Source organism: Marmota monax, unplaced genomic scaffold (assembly GCF_021218885.2).
Source record: "Marmota monax isolate L192 unplaced genomic scaffold, Marmota_monax_Labrador192_F-V1.1 WCK01_AAM20220418_F8-fsc00044, whole genome shotgun sequence".
In the NCBI taxonomy this organism is placed as follows: domain Eukaryota; kingdom Metazoa; phylum Chordata; class Mammalia; order Rodentia; family Sciuridae; genus Marmota; species Marmota monax.
The window spans coordinates 15,281,143-15,303,341 of NW_026695198.1; the positions used below are offsets into that span (position 1 = coordinate 15,281,143).

General features: G+C 35.1%; 1 protein-coding gene across 4 annotated transcripts in view; it reads right to left on the reverse strand.

The window, feature by feature from the left end:
- Positions 1–22,199, reverse strand: part of Sgk3 (serum/glucocorticoid regulated kinase family member 3) — a 118,157-nt gene that overhangs the window by 87,645 nt on the left and 8,313 nt on the right. The gene's annotated exons all lie outside the window — the stretch shown is intronic.

Genomic DNA, 22,199 nt, shown 5'->3' on the forward strand with positions numbered 1-22,199 from the left:
GCTTTTAAATGAAACGGTGTTTTGGAATAGTTGTTTCTGTCACCATGAGCTTGTCTGCTTCCTTCCACTGAGAGAATTTGCTCATATATTCAGTGATATTAACAAATTTTATTTTTAAAATATTGCCACAAAAATACTGTCCAATGCAATGTGTTAATATTTGAAAGATCTGCATAAATCAGGGAACCACTATTTTCCAAATGACTAATACATGAGATTGTAAGACCATGCATGCATCAAAATCCATTCAAAACATGACTGTAGGAGGTTGAATGGTGGTCCCCAGAAGGATCTTGAGATGAGATCACCAGTTATCCAAGTGAGCCCTAAATCCAATGACAAGGGTACTTTATGAGGTACAGAAGAGGAGAAGACACAGAGACACACAGAGGACTTGTAAAGACAGAGGCAGACAGAAACTGGGAAAACAGGAAGGGGTCAACTCCTAGTCACTGGAGAGAATGCACTTTGGCTTGTACCTGATTTCAGCCTTGTTTGGCCTCCAGAACTGTGAAACAATATTTCTGTTGTTTAAAGGCACCTAATTTATGTTAAGCTGTTATGATCCTAGGAAACTAATACAACGATCAATGGATCTTAATGTAACTGAGTACGAAAGTGTATTGACATGGATTCAGAATCCACATTGCATCTAGTCTTTTAAAAACTACCACTTATTGAGTCTTGAGAAGATATCCACAATTTTTTTGTGTATCAGCAACTAAAATCAGGGGTACTTAACCACTAAGCTATATCCCCATCCCCTTTTTATTTTATTTTATTTTGGGGGGTACCAGGGATTGAACTTAGGGGCACTCAACCACTGAGCCACATCTCCAGCCTATTTTGTATTTTATTTTGAGACAGAATCTCACTAAGTTGCTTAGTGCTTCACCAAATTGCTGAGGCTGGCTTTGAACTCGTCATCCTCCTGCCTTAGCCTCCGGAGTTGTTGGGGTTACAAATAATGCACCATCATGCCTGGTGGAACTGTGTATTCTTGAGCAAGTTTTAATGTCTTTGTACCTAGGTTTCCTCATCTGTAAAGTGGAATTAATAATGGTACCTATCTTTGTGGTTGTTGTGAAAATTAATTGTGTGATAATGTAACATATACTTAGCACCTGAAACAGAGAAGCATCCAATATGTGTCAGCTATTTCTTTTAGAGCTTTGCAATTTTCAGAGACTTTTCACCTAGTATGATCTCATTTGATCACCTTAGAAACCTGTGATTCCCCATACTCCTCCAACTCTTCACCCCCTTCCTTTTCCCTCTTCCCAGCCGTGCCCCAGTCTCAAAAAACATAGAGGCCCTCCATCTTATTTATTCTCCCTTAGTATCTCCCACATCCTCAAACTGATGTGGTCTGAGCACCTGGGTTTCCTTCCCCTACCCCCCTCTAGCTACTTCCCCTTCTCTTTCTGGGAAAAAAAGAAACCACTTTCGCTTCTCTAAAAACCACATACAGGACACTTTTTTTTTTTTTTTCCTGAAATGTTCTTTCTCCTCAGTTTTTGTCAGGGTAACTCCTACTCCTTTCTCTGGGTTCATTTCACCTTCTCCCAAAGTTGCCTCTGTCTTTGGCAACTTGTGGGGGCTGGGGTGTTCCCATAGCCTCATAGATTTACTTCTATGCTAAATTATCTTCACATATAATAATTCTCTTTGCATGTCTATTTTCTTTATATCCTCAGGCTTAGCATAGTGTCTGACACACAGGTGGCCAATTACCCTGGTTTGCCTGGTAATTGTCTGGTTTGAACACTCAAAGTCCCTGTTTCAGAAAATTCCCTGCAGTCCCAGGGGTGGACACCATACCCTACACTCAGTAACTTTTATTCAATAAACAAAGAATCCACACTTGGCTGTCTTCTCTTCACCTTTATTATTCACTCTTCAATCCAATGTCATCAGCTTCTGCTCTTAACCTCCTCAACCTGCTGGCACAGTGCTCTCCTCATGGACATATCTAATGGACAATACACAGTGTTTCATAGGTCAGTCTCTCAATAAATGATCTTTAATAAAAAGAGATTATTCATCCAGTAGACCTATTCTCATACTAAAGCAATGCAGTTTTAAAATGTCTAGTGTTTAAGTAAATTCAAGGCATCATCTCATGTATTATTTTACATAATTCTAAATATCATGTCATACTTAGGATTTCATTAAAATAACCACAAGATATAATCAAGACTACTAAATGTTTTCTGAATAAGAAATTTCCAGAAGTGATGAGTCAAAGTATTAATAAAGCATTTAAGGCAATGAGGAAATCAGTTCTTCTTTTTCATAAAATCCAAACAAGAAAACAGAATTGTATTTTAGGAAGCTCATATGCTATTAATTTTCTGACTGTATTTGTTTAATAATATGTTTTTAAAGTAAATTTGGGGGGCTAAGGATGTAGCTCTACAGTATAGTGCTTGCCTAATCTTTTGTACAGCCCTGGGTTTGATCCCCAGCACCACAAGGAAAAAAAGAGCAAAATTTAAAAAAAAACTATTTTAAATAATACAAATCTAAGTCTACTATATGCCTAGAATATTAAAACTTTCATTTTTTTCAATAAAAAATATAAATAGAGATTTTTAGCTGAATAAAAAATATACGGGGGCAGGGCTGAGGTTATGGCTGAGCCATTGAGCACTTGCCTAGCACATGTGAGGCACTGGGTTCAATCCTCAGCACCACATATAAATCAATAAATAAAATAAGGTCCATCAACCACTTAAAAAACATAAAAAAGTATCAATAGAGCTATATAATATTTAGAGTATATAATATTAGCTATATAATATTTAAAATTTAGAGTAACAGTGTTCCAAATGTAAAAAACTCAGCTTTCCATGCAATAATTTTGCCCATTTTGTCATGTGTTGACCAAAGGTAATGGGGATTTCAAAAGTATATAAAAGAATAATTTTCTGAATAGTACAAAATCGACATATCCTTAAAGCCCTTCATATTTTCTCCATCATCCTCACGGAAACATTCATACAATTAGAATATCTAGTCATAGTTTCACAGGAAATAATTTGATAGCAAACTCAGAAGTCTCTAATGGCAAACTCTGACATGATAGGTTTCAAATTGATGAGTCCACCATTTTTGTAAAAGTAACTCAGACAAACTGATGACAATAGTATGTAGGCAGTTTTCAAAATTAGAATTGATGAGCCTGCTCCTTCTACTTGTCAGAGTTTATTGATGGTAACATCAGTGGTGTTAGAGGGAAATGCAAACTGCTGGACTGGTCCTGTGGGTCCCTTGCCTGCGGGTGAGCAGTAAGCCAGGTCCTGGAGGACCATAATGCTGGTGTTGCAGCAACAGAAGGGAAGACACGTGGCCCACAGGCAGAATAAGCTCAGCATATTGATAATGTATTATCATAAGATGGAAGAATCAATCAAGACTTGACACATTTATAAATTCCCCTAGGAAACACTCGAAGTCTGAGAGCTTCGCAAACAAATTATTTCAAGAATTTGGAGCTCCCTCCAGCAACTCACTGGTGTTTTTACAGGCGGCTAATTCAGCACAGACAGGGATCAATTCTTTAGAAGTCACTGAGCATAAACAAATACTACTTCAGTGGCAGATTTTTTAAATTTACCAAAACTATCTCCAAATGAAATTTTCTAAGAATCAGAGGAAAGGTTTTAGACTATATAACTTTCTACTGGTCGTTTTGACTCAGCAGGACATCCTGAGTAAGCAGGAGCAAAGGCACTATGTTGGATGATTTACATACCTCAATAAAAAGAGCCAAACACGGTGCTGAGAACTTCACATGCTTACCGCGTGTGAGCCCTATGAGGAAAACCTTATGCATTCCCTTCCACCAGATGCGGAAAGTGCAACATTCAGTAACTTGTTCAAATTCACACAGTACAAGAATTTCAGTGCTGGAATCCAAGCTGAGACCTGTCAAACACTAATGTTTGTGTTCTGTCTGCCATGCTATGCTGTATAGCACATTGCATTCATTTTTAATAGATACTAAAACCGATTAAAAAAAAGTTGCTAAGTGACTAAAACTTTAAAAAATAAGAGGATTTTTAACTTAATATTAAAATGGCACGTGAACTGGGCACAGTGGAACAGAATTGTAATCCCAGCGGCTCAGGAGGCTGAAGCATGAAGATCACAAAGTCAAAGCTAGCCTCAGCAATTTATCAAGGCCTTAAGCAACTTAGTGAGACCCTGTCTCTAAATAAAATATAAGAAGTGCATGTGTCTCAGTGGTTGAGCACCCCTAGGTTCAATCCCCAATACCAAAAACAAAAAGGCACATGAAAGAATTTTAAAATGATGACACCTCATACTATTCTTCCATAACAAGCACCATATCAGATCTTACCTTCTCCAGTCTTTCCATGAGTCCAGCCCTGAGCCTTCTAAAACAGTCATTTTTTACTGTACGCTCAGAAAGCCACAGCTGTTCAAACTACTTGAAGATAGTCTTATTTGTAAATAATTACTCTGTAAGAAGTTTTATTGGAAGTTACTGAGATGGAAAAACCATGGTCATATGTTTAAAAGAAAAAAAGAATACTAAAATGAGGTTAGGAAATAAGACCATCTATTTTAAAAATAAACCTCACACCTTAATATTATGAGAACTCACAACATTCACAAAGCCACATTCAGCCTGTTTCGTCTCCTGATGTCACAACGCTGGATATTTGAATTGGCCATGACAGACCAACAAACACTGGTCTGTCAGATTCTAAAATTACAAGGACAAAAATAAACTTTGCTGTTTTGAAATGGGAAACCCTAAAAGGTAACTTAAAGTCGACATGGCATTCTCTCTAAGCCCTCTGGAAAAAGCATACCAATTAATACTTCCACAAAGATTTCATCTGCATAATTGCATTAACACTGATTAGTTAAGTCCCAGCAGCTCTGTGTAGGAGAAATTAGCTTATACCCTCTGTTTTTAATGTTATATATGGAGAAACTTCACTACTGAAAAGTTTTTGTTGTTTTTAAAATGTTGCTACAAAGATGTTTCACTCTCTTTCTCTCAGATTCCCCTAAAAACAACAGGGAAAATACAATAGAGCCTGGCACAGTGTCATAAGCCTATAATCCCCGGATTTGGGGGCTGACACAGAAGGATGGCAGATTCCCATCCAAGCTTGGCAACTTAGCAAGACTTGTCTCAAAATAAAATCAAAACAAACAAAAAAAGGGCTGGATGATGGGCAATAGGGGAAAAAAGAAAGATAAGAAAATTAGAGGATCAATTTAAAAGATACAACACAGAACTAATTGAAGTTACAGAAAGAAAATTATTTCTCTGGTAATTGTATCCAACAGTGATGATAAAATTATCAAAGAAATAATAAGAAATTTTCCAAGAAATGAACAACATAAATCCTAGATTTCAAAGATCCATTGAATGTCTGGTACAGTAGCTAAAGAAAGGTCTTGTTCCTCACAAGGCAGAAAACTTTCATTGTGAAATTTCAGAACAGAAGGTATAAAAGGATCTTAAAAGCCTCCAGAGAGGAAGAAGCAGGCCACAAATAAAAGTTGAGAACAAGAATGGCATGGTTTCTTAATGGCAAGAGTGGAAACTTCTTAGAAGACTCAGAGCAAAGCCTTTAAAAGTCAGAAAGAAAATAATTTTCAAGCAAAGTTCTAGAACCAGCCAAATTAGTACTCAAACGTGAAGAGAGAATACAGGCATTTTCCAGACAACATAAGATTTTTAAAAATTACTTCCAGGGCTGAGAATAAAACTCAGTGGTAGAGGGTTGGCCTAAAATATGTGAGGCCCTGGGTTCCATCCCCAGCATTGCTGGGGGAAAAATAAATAAAAAGCCTTTCACACATACCTTCTCAGGAATCCATTTGATTATGTGTTCTACCAAAATAACAGATTAAACAGAAGCAACAGCAGCAGCAGCAGCAGCAGCAGCACTGCTACTACTGTAAGGGATCAAGCCCCAGTAATAAGAAGCTGAAATATCCAGGATTTCAACAATGCAGCAGCATCCCAGATTAGACTGGGATGAGAAAAGAATCCTAGAGAAGGATTTTCAGGGGAAATAGAAATGAAAGATTCCAAGACTTGACTGTGTGGAAAATTTTATAGTAAGGAAGATTTAGAGGCAAGTTAAATCAACACTTATGATAAAACAAAGTAGCACCCTAAAAATTATATGAAGTAGAGTGCCTCACTGACAAGTCCCTGTATCAGGGAATGAGGAATCTGAGGAGATAATCCAGATAGCATGTAGACCAGTGTTTTTAATTTTTTTGTATGAAGACAATAAGAAACACTTTATACACAGTGAGCCAGTAGTATAACAAAAATACTATGAAACAATATCACCCTTTCTATGTACAACACATTTTGATATTTTCTGTTCTGGTCTATGTATTCCAGGCTTTTTGACAGTTTATGACCCACTAAATTGACTTCATGAGTCACTGATGGGTTTCAACCTACATTTTTAAAAACAGTGAACAAAAGACTATGGTATGTTTCATTAAAAAGAAAACACGTCTGGAGTCGAGAACTGTAGAAGGCAAAGAGGACGACAAGAAAACCAGAGATCTGATAGGAAAGTATCTGAACTGAGCTTTCAAGAAAGGGTCATATTTGACAGAGAATAGGAAGAAGGCCATTGCAGGTGAAGGAAAGATAAGTAAAGACTCACAAACAGTAAAACAAAGGATGTGCTAAAGGTAAAGCAGAGAAAAGGGTAGGTGAGTTGAAAGAGAGTAGAAAATGGAGACAGAGACAAGTTGGAGACTACCACAAGAGGTTAGACCATTGTACTAAGGAAGTCTGATATTATTCTGACAGCAATGGTGATCCAGAAGTGTAGGCTGGTGGTATGCCAGCAAACTGCAGCAATCATCTCATGACAATTTACTCATGAATTTTTTTTTTTGCTTTATAAAAATAACTTCATTTAATTCTGTTGCTAAAACATATATGTTCATCATTGAAAATTTAGAAAATACACATAAACATTAAGTGGATATTATTACCATTAATGGGATTTCACAGAAAGGCCATCAAAGTGACCAAAAGGAGCTTCTCTATACATGTATGAAGATGTGAATTTGGTGTCAACATACCTTATATACAAACAGAGATATGATAAATTGTGTATAAAGGTGTATTAAGAATTGTAATGCAAAAAAAGAGAGCTCATGTATAATGGCATAATTTGGCGTGAACATACTTTATATACAGAGGTATGAAAAATTGTGCTGTGAATGGATAATTATGAATGTAATGCATTCCACTATTGTCATGTATGTAAGAAATAAATAAAAAAATAAAATATTTGGTTAAGTTCTTACTCATGAATTTTATATGCACGAAAATTACAGAAATTAAGACGTGGCATGTGGCTAGAAATTGAGCTGAGTTGTTAATGAACCAACAGTTCATTTTATTTACCTGAATTTTTTTTCTCTTGAACCTTCCATGAAAGAAGAGAATGAATCAATTTCAACAGTTCAGACCCTGAGGAAGAGAGTAAGCTTGTCCCTCATAGGACAAAGAGATGTCCTTACTTTCTCCACTCATGATCAACTACAATAATACCAATAGCTCCTTGTACCTGAGATCCAGCCTTAAGAAACTTCTCTCACTTTCTTGACTGCCCCAGGCTCTCTTCCCATCAGGATTTTGTTCTTGCTGTTCCTTCAACCCATAATGACTTCCTGATAACTCACCTAAAGCTAGATGTTACTGAGCTTGAGAAGCCCCCACCTGATCCCACAGCTTGATATGGGTGCACTTGCTCCTGGAGCACTGCCCTTATCTAGCATTTTTTACCCTAAATTACAGTAGCTATTGGTCTTTAAAATTAACCCAAAACCTCCTATAGAGGCTATGTTGGTTTTCATTATAACCAAAGCCTCCTTTTCTGTAGTATAGTACCTAGCCCACAGTGGATACTCAATAAGTATTTGGTAAATACAAAGCATATCTTTAGTGCACCAACATATAATGTTAAAATATATACTCTGAAGCTAAATCTAGCTTTGAAAAATCAAAATCTGTTCTAAGCAATAACAACTAATCCATATTCTCTGCCTGCCTGTTAAGTAAACAGATCTAACTCTACAGACTTATTCTGTAGAAGGGCTGCCTAAAACAGGTTAAATAGTTAAGACAGGGTAAGGAGTTTGACCTTGAACTAATAAAGAGCTATTGTGGGTTGAGAAAGGTACGCATGCAATTATAATAGGACTTTAAGAAGATTAGTCTCCCCTGGAATGCAGGGTAGAACAGGGAAAACCTTTTTCTCCATTTTTTTTTTTTTAGCCTGTATTTTAAGGTGTGAGCAGATGACCATGCCACCATGAACAATCAACTACAAAAACTGAGTTTGCATGGATGGACCTTAGTGTTCATTAACTCAACAAACATTTTTTTAAGGGTCTACTATATTTCTATGCATGTGCTATGCTGTAATAAAAAACCTTCAGATCTGGGAGTGGTGGTGTACACCTGTAATCCCAGCTACTCAGGAATCTGAAGCAGGAGATCACAAGTTTGAGGTCAGCCTGGGCAACACAGCAAGACCCCATCTCAAAACAACAAAAACTTCAGGCGATGCAGTATAGCTCAGTGGTAGAGTGCTTTCCTAAAATGCAAAAGGCACTGATTCAATTCCCAGCATGGCAAAGACAAACAAAAAACAAATCAAATTACAACCTGAAAAATACTGAGAGGGATTATAAGGTGTTCAGAGCTAAGCCACATTAATAGTCACCATTCTTGTACAGTAAGGCAGTCTCTGATGCTTAACACAAATGGGAAAAAAAATCCATATAAAATATTTTTCTCAAAGAACCAAATCATACTTTTCTTATTTGTTTCCTACTTTGTTAATGCTATGTATCAATAAATAATTTCAGTGAAAGTTATGAATCCCATGAACATGTCTCAGGAAGACTTCTTCATGGACTGCAAAAGTACAAAGATATCTTAAAGATATAACTCTAACACAATAGAGTGTTAGGATAGAAGTATCTAGAGATTACAATGGTAACACCTGTGAGAAACAAGTTTTTCAGTTTGGGGTGACATGGAGGGAGGAGAAAAGTTAAGGATGATGACCTGTATGTAGAAGGTGGTTCTTGAGCTCAAGACAGACTAGTGAACTTCAGAGGGACAGTATTCTAAGAACACTGGTTTATTAGCATAGTGTGTGTGGACATAATTATACTGTTGGAGCTGAGAGCATCAGCCTGTGAACACCAGTAGATACAGAGGTCAGCAGATCACAATGAGCCTGACAAGCCATGCTTCTAAGAACCCTGGACTTGATTTTGCAGGAAATGAGGAATATACATGTAGGAATAATAGATAAGGAACAATCAGGTCTGCACATAGATCACATTGAAATCAACCTGGAGAAAGAATAGGGGGTTGTCAAGATTGGATATGGAAGCTGGGTGTGGTGGCACATGACTGTGATCCCAGCAACTTGGGAGGCTGAGGAAGGAGTACAAATTTGAGGCCAGCCTCAGCAACTTTGTGAGATTCTGTCTCAAAAATAAAAAATTAAAAAGGGCTGGGGATGGAGCTCAGTTGCAAAGTGACTCTGGGTTCAGTCTCCAGTACCAAAAAAAAAAAAAAAAAAGGAACAAGAGAAAAAGATTGGATTGGATATGGATAAATCACTTCTGAGAGAGCCACTGCAACAGTCAGAAGATAATGAGGCCCTTGAGAGGCTGTAGTAAAAATGGAACAGATATGAAAAATATTTAGGAGGTAAAATCAAAAGGTTTTTGTTTGTTTTTGCAGTGCAGGGGATTAGAACCCAGGGTCTCAAGCATGCTAGGCAATCATGGTACCTTTTCTACACCTGCAACCATGAATTCAGGAGGATAAATGAAGAATGCAGGCAGTCATGGACACCTAGTAGTCTAGAGTGCCTGTCAGGTTTCTGGGTGGATGATAAAGCCCCAAATTGAATATAACTGTAAAAGGAAAATAAAATTATTTAAAACTGAGAGTGGGGCATCAGGAGGAGGGTAGAGAAGATGGATTTTTGTTTTATACATGTTGAATCTTAACTCTATGAAGCTAGTTATCTAGAAGTCAGCAACTAGTCACATCAATCTGAAGGGTAAAGCATAGAATTCAGGGTAGAAGTCATGAATTTGGGATTCATCAACACACATGCAGGTTAAGCCATAAAGAGTAGTTTTAATCACCTATAAAGTATAGCCCAAAGAAAGGGCAATGGGCAGAAGTCAGACACCTGGAAGTTTAATGTTTGGGGAAAGGGGCTTATCACTTTAATGCTTAAGGTGGGAGTCATCTCTAAAAAGTTCCTTCTTTCTTTCCTATTATCTAAAACTCTTCCTTACAGTTTCTTATGACTTAATGGAGAAAACATTGTGCTATGTCTTCCTTTGAAATAATTAACAGGAAATAAAGTCAGGGTCATAAAATATATTCCATTAAGTATTATTAATTGGCCTTTATTGAGCACTTACTGTGTCACAAGCACTGCATTAAGTGCATTACAAGTATTAATTATTTTAAACTTAACAATCCTGGGAGATATGTTACTAGGATGCCTATTTTACAGACGAAGAAAATGATTTATAAGTGATGGACGAGCCCTCACTTGAACTAAAGTCTGGATAAATTTAGAGTCTCTATTTCTATTTTTGCAGTATTGGGAATTGAACTCAGGGCCTAGTAGCATGCTAGGCAGGACTCTGCTACTGAGCTACACCCCCAGCCCTTTCTTTTCTTCTTTTTCTTTCTTTCTTTCTTTCTTTTTTTTTTTTTTACACAGGGTTTTGCTAATTGCCCAGGCTGGCCTCAAACTTGAGATATTCCTGCCTCCCCCTCCTAGGATTCTGTGCTCCACTGCACCTGGCTAGAGTCTCTATTCTTAACCACTGTTAAGTATAATCTCTCACAGATGCTGAAAACAGATTATGAGATATCAGAGCCAACCTGCTACTTCTGTACATAACAATTTCTTCCCATGATATTCACTCCATTTGTGATCATCTTATAACATACATTACAATGGGATTATATTTTATAGGTAATTATACCAATGTTTGGATAAAGGTTCTATTAATGAGTCCAAAGACTCAATCACAGAAAGAAACATCAAAATTTAAGCCTGAGGGCTGGGGGTATAGCTTTGCGTTAGAGCACATGCTTCATATGTGCAAGGTCACTAACACCAAAATTAAATAAATAAATAAATAAAAATTCCAGAAACCCAAACTTGAATGTGGTGTACTTCTGACCACCATGCTGAGCCCACTCAAATGATGTGATGTGTAAGCATGTCCTACTGCTGCCTCCAACTTTTCACAGCTTCTCAGCCTCTCTCTCTCTCCAGTCACACTGAGCACTGTCTGCCTGCTAGTTAGGCCAATCTTGGTTGTTGTACTGAACACATATACATTTTTCCTGTTGTTATTCCCTAAACAATACAGTATAAAAACTATCTCATCACATGTATGTTGTATTGGGTTTGATAAGTAATCTGGGGAAGATTTAAAGTATAAGGAAGGAGGTGTTTACATTATAAGCAAATACTATGCCATTTTATATAAGGAACTTAAGCTTTTTGGATTGTGGTTTCCACAAAGGGCCCTAAAAACCAATTCCCCATGGATACCCAGAGCCAACTGTATACACCATCCTTTTCATTAAAAATTGGGGAAATTAATCATTTTAAGAGAGTTATGCCCAATAGATTCTTCTACGTCTGTACATACTTACACAATAAAAGTGTGTAAGTAAACCATAATGACTCATAACCAGCTATTCATTACTGAAATTCATGTTTTGCAATGTGTTTTCCACTTTTACCTTCTTTAAAAACTAGACTATATAAATGGATACCACACATGGAATTATGATAAATGAACATCAATAGCAAGAGTTTAAGATAATTTTTTCTAAAGGCTGCTATACATTTGGATGATCTGCCTCCTGGTTTTCCCAGAAAACCTCAGAGTATGTTCTTTTAATAGAGGTGGAAAATTTTGTTTCAGTTCTCACAACTTTAACAACTTTTAAATAAAGTATACTATATTAATAAGATTCTATATGCCATTATTTGAAGCCTTTAAAAAATAGATGATCACCTGTACTGATCCATTTTTTAATATTCACACCACATATCATTTGCAATGACAAAAATGCTTCTAAAGTTTGAATTATCATTTGATTTTTATTAGAAATTACACCAATCCAGAAAATAAATACAACAAAAGGCTGTGATAGTTTCTCAAACAGCTCTGGACAACCTGAGTCACATTTCCAAATTCCTTTTCACTGTGATTCCTGCAGTGAATTCCACTAATACATTTTAGAACTTTTGCAAATTAAGTTAGAAGTACTTGTTCACCTCAATTCATCTCTAGTGAATGGCTGTGTGGAACTCTAAATTTAAGTACAACTGCATTACTGTTCTCTGATTCGTGTAGAATAATTCTTGGATTCATGGCAATGCCAAGCTAAAATGACACTGCAAAGAAACTCTTTGTTTTCAAATAAATCCGTGCCTAGCTTTAGATAATGCTATAAAGAATCTTATTCATGCAGCACACCCTAGTTAAAATTATCCAAGTTGAAAATAACAACAAAAACTTCCACCTCTATTAAAGAATAATCTTTATTTAATTTTTTTTTCTATATGGATTTCAAAGAACCATAAACTTCTAGTGATAGACGGAACTTGGAGTAATTTACAGGCAAAGAAAACAAAGTCACACTTGCTCACTGTTCCTTAAGTTAGTGGCAGATCTAATATGAGGACTCGAGCCTTCTATATTCCCAAGCCTTGGTTATTAAATGTTATAGAACATTAGGTTAATATCAGCCAGCATTTATCGAGTGCCTACTTAATGCTCTTCACTGTGCCAAGCATCTTCACATCCATCACTTCTTTCCTAAATCAGTTCATAAGTTAGAATAAACTTATTAAAACAATCACATTCACTCCTTTAAGCATCCAGTGTTGCCAACAGAGTATTGCCACATGATATAAATGAAAAGAGATAATTTAATTACTGCAATAGCTACACTATGAAAATGTGTTTCAACAACACACTTCACTCTCAGTAATTTCCCTCCCAGAGATGGAAAAAGATTCAGAAGTCTTAGAAATATATTTCTGGATAAGAGCCTCTTTGCCAAGACCCATAAAGATGAGTTGGCAAAGAGGCTCTTATCCAGTGGGTTGGGGTTGTGAATCTGCCGGTAGAGTGCTCTCCTAGCATGTGTGAGGCATTGAGTTCAATTCTCAGCACCACATAAAAATAAATAAAATAAAGGTTTTATGTCCAACTACAACTAAAAAAATAAAATGTCTATAGTGACCTCCTCCTTCATCCACTGCTACACCTTTTTTCACAATCACATTCTGATTCGTGGCTCTTCAGTAGCTGCTGTTTGTTATTTCATCTATATTTCTAAATTGCTATTCCCAGATGGTGTTCTAAAGTCATTATTATATAACAGCCCTCATTAAATTAAAAGAGTTCACTCTAACTACACATACAATTTTTTAAAAACCTAAATGTGAATATTTGCCTTCTTATAATTTCAAAACAAGAGTTTATTTTTAAAATACAGAATAATTTTCATGTCTTATGAAGCAAAGTCAAATTATACTGTTTTTTATAAACACATGGTCCATGTGTTGAAAAGAATTTACTAGTATTCATATGTTGACACATTTAAAATTACTTCTCCTAGGGGCTAGGGCTATAGCCCAGTGGCAGAGGGCTTACCTAGCACATGTAAGACACTGGGTTTGATCCTTAACACCACATAAAAAAATAAAATAAAATAAAGGCATGCCGTCTATCTACAACTACAATAAATAAATAAACAAATAAACAACTTCTACTAGCAGGATCTCACATGATTTTTCTACCAAAAAATTCTGGTATGTCTATTTCATAGAATTCTTACAGATTCAAATCAAATAATCACAAGACAGAAAATTTAAACACTTGCCAATTCTAGTTAGCATGAAAATGCAGTACTATAATTTTTTTTTTTTGGGGGGGGGATGTCATCTTGACCACACATTAGCAAATAAACTTTTAAACTCCAAACAAAAAGATAATCAAAATAGGGATGTTAATGTATTTGAGATAAGTGTCAATGTTGTTTGAAAAAAAATTCTAGTATATTTCACTTGTAAATCCTATCACACAAACACAAAAGAACCAAAGACCTGAGAAAATAAGCACTGCATTTAAGTTAACTTTATAGTATCTAAAAGTAATGAAAGTAAATAACTTTGAATTTTAATTTTGTTAAAATAGCTCCCTAAAACATAAGTTTGAATTTGAGTCATTTATCTTGGTGGTGAATTTTCATATTTATACTAGTATGAAATACTAAAATAGTACTTTTAAAGTAATAAGGGAACCAGCTAGGCAAAAGATCAAGGAAAGAGGAGATATGAATGACACTGCAAACCAACTGGGCCTAGGAGACATCTATGGAATATTCCTTGTAACAGCAGAATATACATTCTGCTCAAGTACGTATGTTCTCCAAAATAGTCCATATATTAGGCCATAAGAAGGTCTCATGAAATTAAAGGGAACAGAATTCGCACAAAGTAGGTTCTCAAATGGCAATGTAATTAAGTTAGAAAGCAAAAACAAAGAAAATTCAGTAAATTCACAAAACACTTTTGAGTAACCAGTGGGCTAACAAAGAAATCACAAGGGACATCAGAAAAGATTTTTAGATGAATGAGCCAAGTGCAGTGACATGGACCTATAATTCCAGCTACTCAGGAGGGTGAGGCAAGAGAATAGATAACAAGTTGGAAACTGGCTGGGCCACCTAGCAAGACCCTGTCTCAAAAATAAAAAGAGATGGGGATGTAGCTCAGAGATAGAGCACGGGCATGTGTGTGAACCCCTGGATTCAATCCCCAGAAATGGGGTGGAGGGATAACACATTCAGATGGTTGAAATGAAACCATAACATGTCAAACCTCTGAGATGCAGCTAATGCAGTATTTAGAAGGAATAATATAGCTGTAAATGCCTATATTTTAAAAAAGGATGTCTCAAATCAATAGCTTAATTTTCCACCTTAAGAAAATCGAAAAGGTCAGACATGACAGCTGTAGTCCCAGCAATTTGGAAAATTAAGGTAGGAGGATTACTTGAGCCCAGGAGTTAAACATAATGAGACCTCATCTCAAAAAAAAAAAAAAAAAAGAGAGAGAGAAAATAATAATTAATTAAAGCTAAACCCAAAGCAAATAGAAGGAAGGAAGTAATAATGATTAGAGCATAAATCAATGAAATAAAAAGAAAAACAACATAGAAAATATAAATGACATTAAAAGTGCATTCTCTGAATAAAATAAACCTTTAGCTAGATTTATCAGGAAGAAAAGATAGAAGACTCATATTACTAAAATCAGGATAAAAAAGGGAATACCACTCTCAACTCACAGAAGTAAAAAGGACTAGAAGAGAATGCTATGAACAATTGTACAGCAATTAATCAGATGGAGAAGTTCACAGAAAAAAATAAACGATCAAAACTAACTCAAGAAGAAATAGAAAAATCTAAATATATATACAACAATCAAATCAGTAATTAAAAAAAAAAAAAACTTCTACAAAGAAGAACCCTGGTACCAAATGGCTTCACTGGTGAAATCTACCAAATGTTTAAAAAAGAATAAATACCAATCCGTTATGAAATCTCACCTCCCCCCTAAAAAAAAGGGGATGAATAATTTCCAACTCATTCAGTGAGGCCAGTATTACCATGATACCAAAACCAGATGATTCTATCATGACAAAGTTATAGAACAACATAGATACAAAAATCCTCAGTGAAATATCTGCAAAGTAAATGTAACTACATACAACAAGTATTATACACCATGACCAAGTATGATTTATCTCAAGACTGATTTAACATCTGAAAATCAATCAATGTAATACAGATATTTAAAGGACAAAACCCACATGGTTATCTCAATAGATACAGAAGGGTATCTGAAAAAATTCAACATCCTTTACTAATTTAAAGCATTCAACAAACTAGGAATAGAAGGGATTTTCCTCAAGCTAACAAAGGCCATTATGGAAAACCCATAGCTTACATCATTTATAGTGATGAAAAGGTAAATGGTTTCTCCCTGAGATCAGTAACAAGACAAGTAATATCAGTGCTTTCCAATTCTATTCAACTGGAGGTTCTAGCAGAGCAATTGGGCAAGAAAAAATAAATTTTAAAAGGCATCCAGATTGGTAAGGAAAAAAGTAAAGATATTTCTGTGTCCAATGAAATGGTCTTGAATATAGAAAATTCTAAAGAATATACAAAAATTATTCAAACAAATAAATGAATTCAGCAAGAGTGCAGGATACAAGATCAATTTTAAAACAATTGTATTTCCATACAGTGGTATTGAATAAATACAGACAATTTGATTTCCAATAGCATCAAAAAGAAGAAAATGTGGTCTGGGGCTGCAGCTCAATGGTAGGGCACCTGTCTCGAACATGTGTGAGGCACTGGATTCGATCCTCAGCACCACATAAAAATAAATAAATAAAGATGTTGTGTCCATCTACAACTAGAAAAAAAATATTTTTAAAAAAGCAAAAGAAAATGCTTGGGAATAAATTCTAACATAAGTGCACTGAAAACTACAAAACACTGTTGAAAAAAGTTAAAGACTTTAGTAAATGAAAACATGACCCACATTCATGGATCAAAAGACTTAATATTGTTAAGAAGTTAACAGTCTTCATATTAATCTTCAGATTCAATGCAAAAACCACAGTTGTCCTTTTTTCAGAAATCAATAAACTGATCCTAAAATTCATATGAAAACGCATGGGATCCAAAATAGTCAATGTAGTCTTGAAAAAGAACAAAGATACAGGATTCACACTTCCTGATTTCAAAATTTTCTACAAAGTTACATTAAGCTAATAAGGACAGTGTGGCAATGACAGTAAGCTAGACAGATCAATGGGCTTTAATTGAAAACAGAGAAATAAACCTTTATATTTTTTCATAAATTGATTTTTTACATGAATACCAAGACAATTCAGCAAAAATTAGTCAACAAATAATGCTGGGTTAATTGAATACCGCATGCAAAAGAATGAAGTTGGACCTGTACCTTACTATTAACAAAAATTAGCTCAACAACAACAACAACAAAAACCCAGAAGAGCAAATCTCTGTGATTTTGGGTTAGGCAATAATTTCTTAGATGATATGATACTAAAAATACAAGCAACAAAATAAAAAACAGATAAACTGAAATTTATCAAAAATTGAAACTTTTGCAATTCAAGGAAATCATGAAAATTAAAAGAAAGCTCACAGAAGGGGAGAAAACATTTGCAAATTATATATCTGATATATCCAAAATATATAAAGAACTCTTATAATTCAACAATAAAAAGACAATCCAACGTTAAAAAGGGGGGGCAAAGAATCTGTACATTCCTCTAAATAAGACATTTAATGGGTTAATAAGCATATGAAAGCATGTACAATATCAATAGTAATTAGGGAACTACAAATCAAAACCACAATGAAATACCATTTCATATCTACTAAAATAAAAAGACAACAAAAAGTGTTGGAGAGCATGTGGAGAAATCTGAACCTCCATACATTACTGGTATTCCTCCACAACTTAAACTAGTTACTATATGACCTAGCAATTCTGCTCCTAGGTATACACTTAAGAAAAATGAAAACACGTATCCACATAAAAACATGTCCAAAAAATTCATAGTTCCATTATTTACAATAGCCAAAAAGTGTAAAACAATTGAAATATCCACCAATGGATGAATGAATAAACAAAATATGGTATATCTACACAACAGAATATTTCTTCAGCAATAAAAAGAAATTAAATACCATATATTACATCATAAAGGAAACTTGAAAACATTATGCTAAATGAAATAAATTCACAAAATAACACACAGTATATGCTTCAATTTTTCATTAAATGTTCAAAAGAGGCAAATCTTCAGAGGGAAAATAGATCTGGTTGTTCCCAGAAGCTGAAGGAGGGATGGATGGGAATAACTCATAATGGGGTCTAGAGTTTCTTCTTGGGGTGATAAAAGTTCTGGAATGAAATAATGGGGTGGCCATACAATTCTGTGAATAACCAATGAATTGGGTTGGTTGGTTTGTTGAATTGGAGTTTAAAAGGGCAAATTTAATGTCATGGGAATTATATCTCAATAAACCTATTTTTAAAATATTAAATATGAGACCCTTCCTTTGAAACTAAAAGTTTGCAGATTCTTTGTAGATTTTCTACATATATAATTTTGTACACTATGAACAATGGAAGTTTTACTTCTTCCTTTTTAATCTTAATAACTTTTTTTTCTCCTTATTACACTGTCTAGGACTTCAGTAGAATGTTGAAGTGCTAATAGTCGGTATCCTGTCTTACTTCCCTGTTTTGAAGAATGTTTTCAATATTTCACACTTTGATGTAATATTAGCTCATCGGTTTGTTTTGCAGATAACTCCTTATCAGATTGAGGAAGTTTCTTTCTATTCCTAATTTGCTAAAAGAGTATATATGTGTGTTTCTTACAAATCTTGTTTTTTTAATCAGATGTTTTTTCCTTTATCCAGATAATCATGATTTTTCTCTTTTAGTTTATTGACATTGGTGAATTACATTAGGTCATTTTCCAGTGTTAAGTGCATTCTTGGAATAAACCCAACTTATATTTTTTTAAAACTATAAGAGACTCTAGTGTCTTCTCCACTCACTGAGACATTTTACTTCTTAAAATTTCTCAATCATCTGAATTTTCTCAGCATTTGTATTAGTCCATTTGTGCAACTATAACAGAATACCTGAGACTGGATAATTTATAAAGAACAGAAACTGATTTCTCACAGGGCTGTGGTTGTGGCTTAGAGACAGAGCATATGTGTGAGACCTGGATTTGGTCTCCAGAACCACAACAAAAAGGAAAAGAAGGAAAGAAATTGATTTCTCACAGCTCTGGAGGCTGGGAAGTCTAAGATTAAGGTGCCAGCATCTGGTAAGAGCCACCTTGCTACATCTTCACATAGCAGACAGTAGAAAGGATGAAGATAGACCAACTCTGTGTCCTCAAATGGCAAAAGAGCAGAGGAGGACAAACCACTCCCATAACCCCTTTTTATGGCAGCATCAATCAGTTCCAGAGGTCCAATCCCCAATAACCTAAACATCTCCAAAAAGGCTCCACCTTCCAGTACTGTTACATTGGGATTAAGTTTCCAACACATGAATTTGAGGAGACATATTCAGACCCCAGCACCATCTTCATCCAGGAATGTAAATACAATTTATTAGGTAATAGAACCATTGTATATTGTAGCTTACAAAGAACTCAGAACTGAAATGTTCTATCAGTTTTACTTAGTTAATAGGAGTTCATCCCAGTATCTGCCAAGTTAATGTTCAACAAAAATCAGCAAAGTTATTTCTCTACTTCCAAGGATTAATGGAAGTGACGATGGTTATCTTTGTTAGGGATTTTAGAATATGATAGTAGTATTTGTTATCATTGGCAAGTTCAATGGACTTTGGATGCTAAAAGAATGAGTGTGGCAGTTCGTCAGATAACATAAGACATTCAGATTCTGTGGTTCAGAATTTAACACAAGCAACTTTTAAAGCGAGAATTTTAAGGATTTTTCTATTAGGCAGAAACTACATGATATTTAAAACCCTTTTAGTTTTCTTCTTGAAATCTGGCACTAGTTTCTAGATTAAATCATTAATACTATTTCACAATAAAAAGGTAACAATAAGGGGCTGGGGCTCAGTGGCAAAGCACTTGCCTAGCACATGAAGCACTGGGTTCGATCCTTAGCACACATAAACAACTAAAATAAAGACATTCTGTCCATCTACAACTACAAGAATTTTTTTTTTTAAAGTTCACAATGAATAACATTTTTCAAACTCCCTTAACTACTGCCTTACCAGCAGGTGGTAATCTGGGTAGGTATTCAATAAACATATGCGTTTCTTTCTCTTTGCTCTCTGCAAGGTAAAATACAGGTGACAAATGATAATAGCTACAAAAAATAAAACTGATGAAAGAGAATATTTGATTTAGCATATACAATTGAAAATGGCAGAATTATCTAAATACATAAAGTAAACCAACTAGGAAACAACTGAGTCTTCATTTGGCAAAATACTGAAGATAATTTCAATTAAGCGGTTCTTCCAAATAAGCCAACGAAAACTTAGAGTTTGGCTGTATTTGCAGCATCAGAATTTCCTAATGGAATGCTTCATAATGAACAATAGTCACAGCATTTGAAAGCACTGAGGGGGAAAAAGCCATGGCAAGGTGCCTGCAAAATACTACTGTTTTGAGATAAGACTATAAATGCATTGTTTAAGAAGGATTTAAAACAATAACAACTTGGGCTGGTGTTGTGGCTCAGTGGCACAGCACTTGCCTAGCATGTGTGAGACAATGGGTTCCATCCTCAGCACCATATAAAAATAAATAAGTAAAATTAAGGTATTGTGTCCATCTACAACTAAAAATGTTTAAAAAAAACCACAACAAGAACTTTACTAAAGATGTATACATGGATAAGACACTAGAGAAAGATCTAGTTTTAAAAAGAAACTCCAGGACATGATCTTTACAATTAAAATAATTGTAATAAATAACAATGAGTTGCATATTCACAGTTATATATATATTATATACTATATGTATATATAATACATATACCTATATATAAAATATATATACATATGCACATATACTTATATGATATAGTGAAAGTCTGTTTCCCACCCATTCCTATCCACTCTCTTCTCATCCTCCAATCTCAAGTAAACATTGTAAATTTCCTATGTATAGTTTCCAAGTCTCTCTATGCTTGGACAAGCAAACAATATATATTCTTATTTTTTCTTTGTCCTTCCACACAGAGGTGGTATTTTATTCACAATGTTCTTAATCTAACAGGCAGCTGCACACGGTGGTACACACCTGTAATCTCAGAAGCTCAGGAGACTGAGGCAGGAAGACCATGAGTTCAAAGCCAGCCTCAGCAATTTAGCAAAGCAACTTAGTGATACCCTGTCTCTAAATAAAATACAAAAAAAGGACTGGAATATGGTTCAGTGGTTAAGTGCTGAAGAGTTCAATCCCCAGTACCAAAAAATAATAATAATAAAAATAAATCTCACAGGCTGGGGTTGTGGCTCAGTGGTAGAGCGCTTGCCTAGCATGTGGAGGCACTGGGTTTAATTCTCAGCACCATATATAAATAAATAAAGTCCACTGACAACTAAAAATATTTTTTAAAAAATAAAATAAAATAAAAAAATAAATCTCACAAGAAAATTTTTTAATCCTAATAAGTCCAATGAAAGTAATACATAACTTCCATGGGACAGGGCCTTTTGTTCATACCTGAGTGGACTTTAAAAAAGGAAGAACAAAAATAAGAGACAAAAAAGAGAAAAACATTTTTAAACCAAAGAAGAGAAAATAATGTTAATGTTCATGAGAGTCTAAGAACCATTTTTTAAAAAATATTTCTTTCTTTAGTTTTTAGGTGGACACAGTATCTTTTTTTTAAAAGAGAGAGATAGGAAAGAGAGAGAGAGAGAGAGAGAATTTTTTAATATTTATTTTTTTAGTTTTCAGTGGACACAACATCTTTATTTTATTTTTATGTGGTGCTGAGGATCGAACCCAGTGCCTCACACACCCTAGGTGAGCGCGCTACCACTTGAGCCATATCCCCAGCCCTAAAAACCATTTTTAAAAAGTAGTTTAAAGTCTTCCAAATGTTTATTAACAATGGCCCCAGTCCAAATAAGCAAATAATTTGGTATTGTCATGTTTCAATTTTAGTACCATATCACTGAGAGGCTGAACAAAAACATCTTTTCAAAATCGATACCTGGTAGGTACCAGGGATTGAACTCAGGGGCACTCGACCACTGAACCACATCCCCAGCCCTATTTTGTATTCTATTTAGAGACAGGGTCTCATTGAGTTGCTTAGTGCCTCGCTTTTGCTGAGGCTGGCTTTGAACTTGTGATCCTCTTGCCTTAGCATCCCAACTTGCTGGGATTACAGGCATGCACCACCGCACCTGGCTCAAAAATCTTTCTTATTCATATTTATGAAA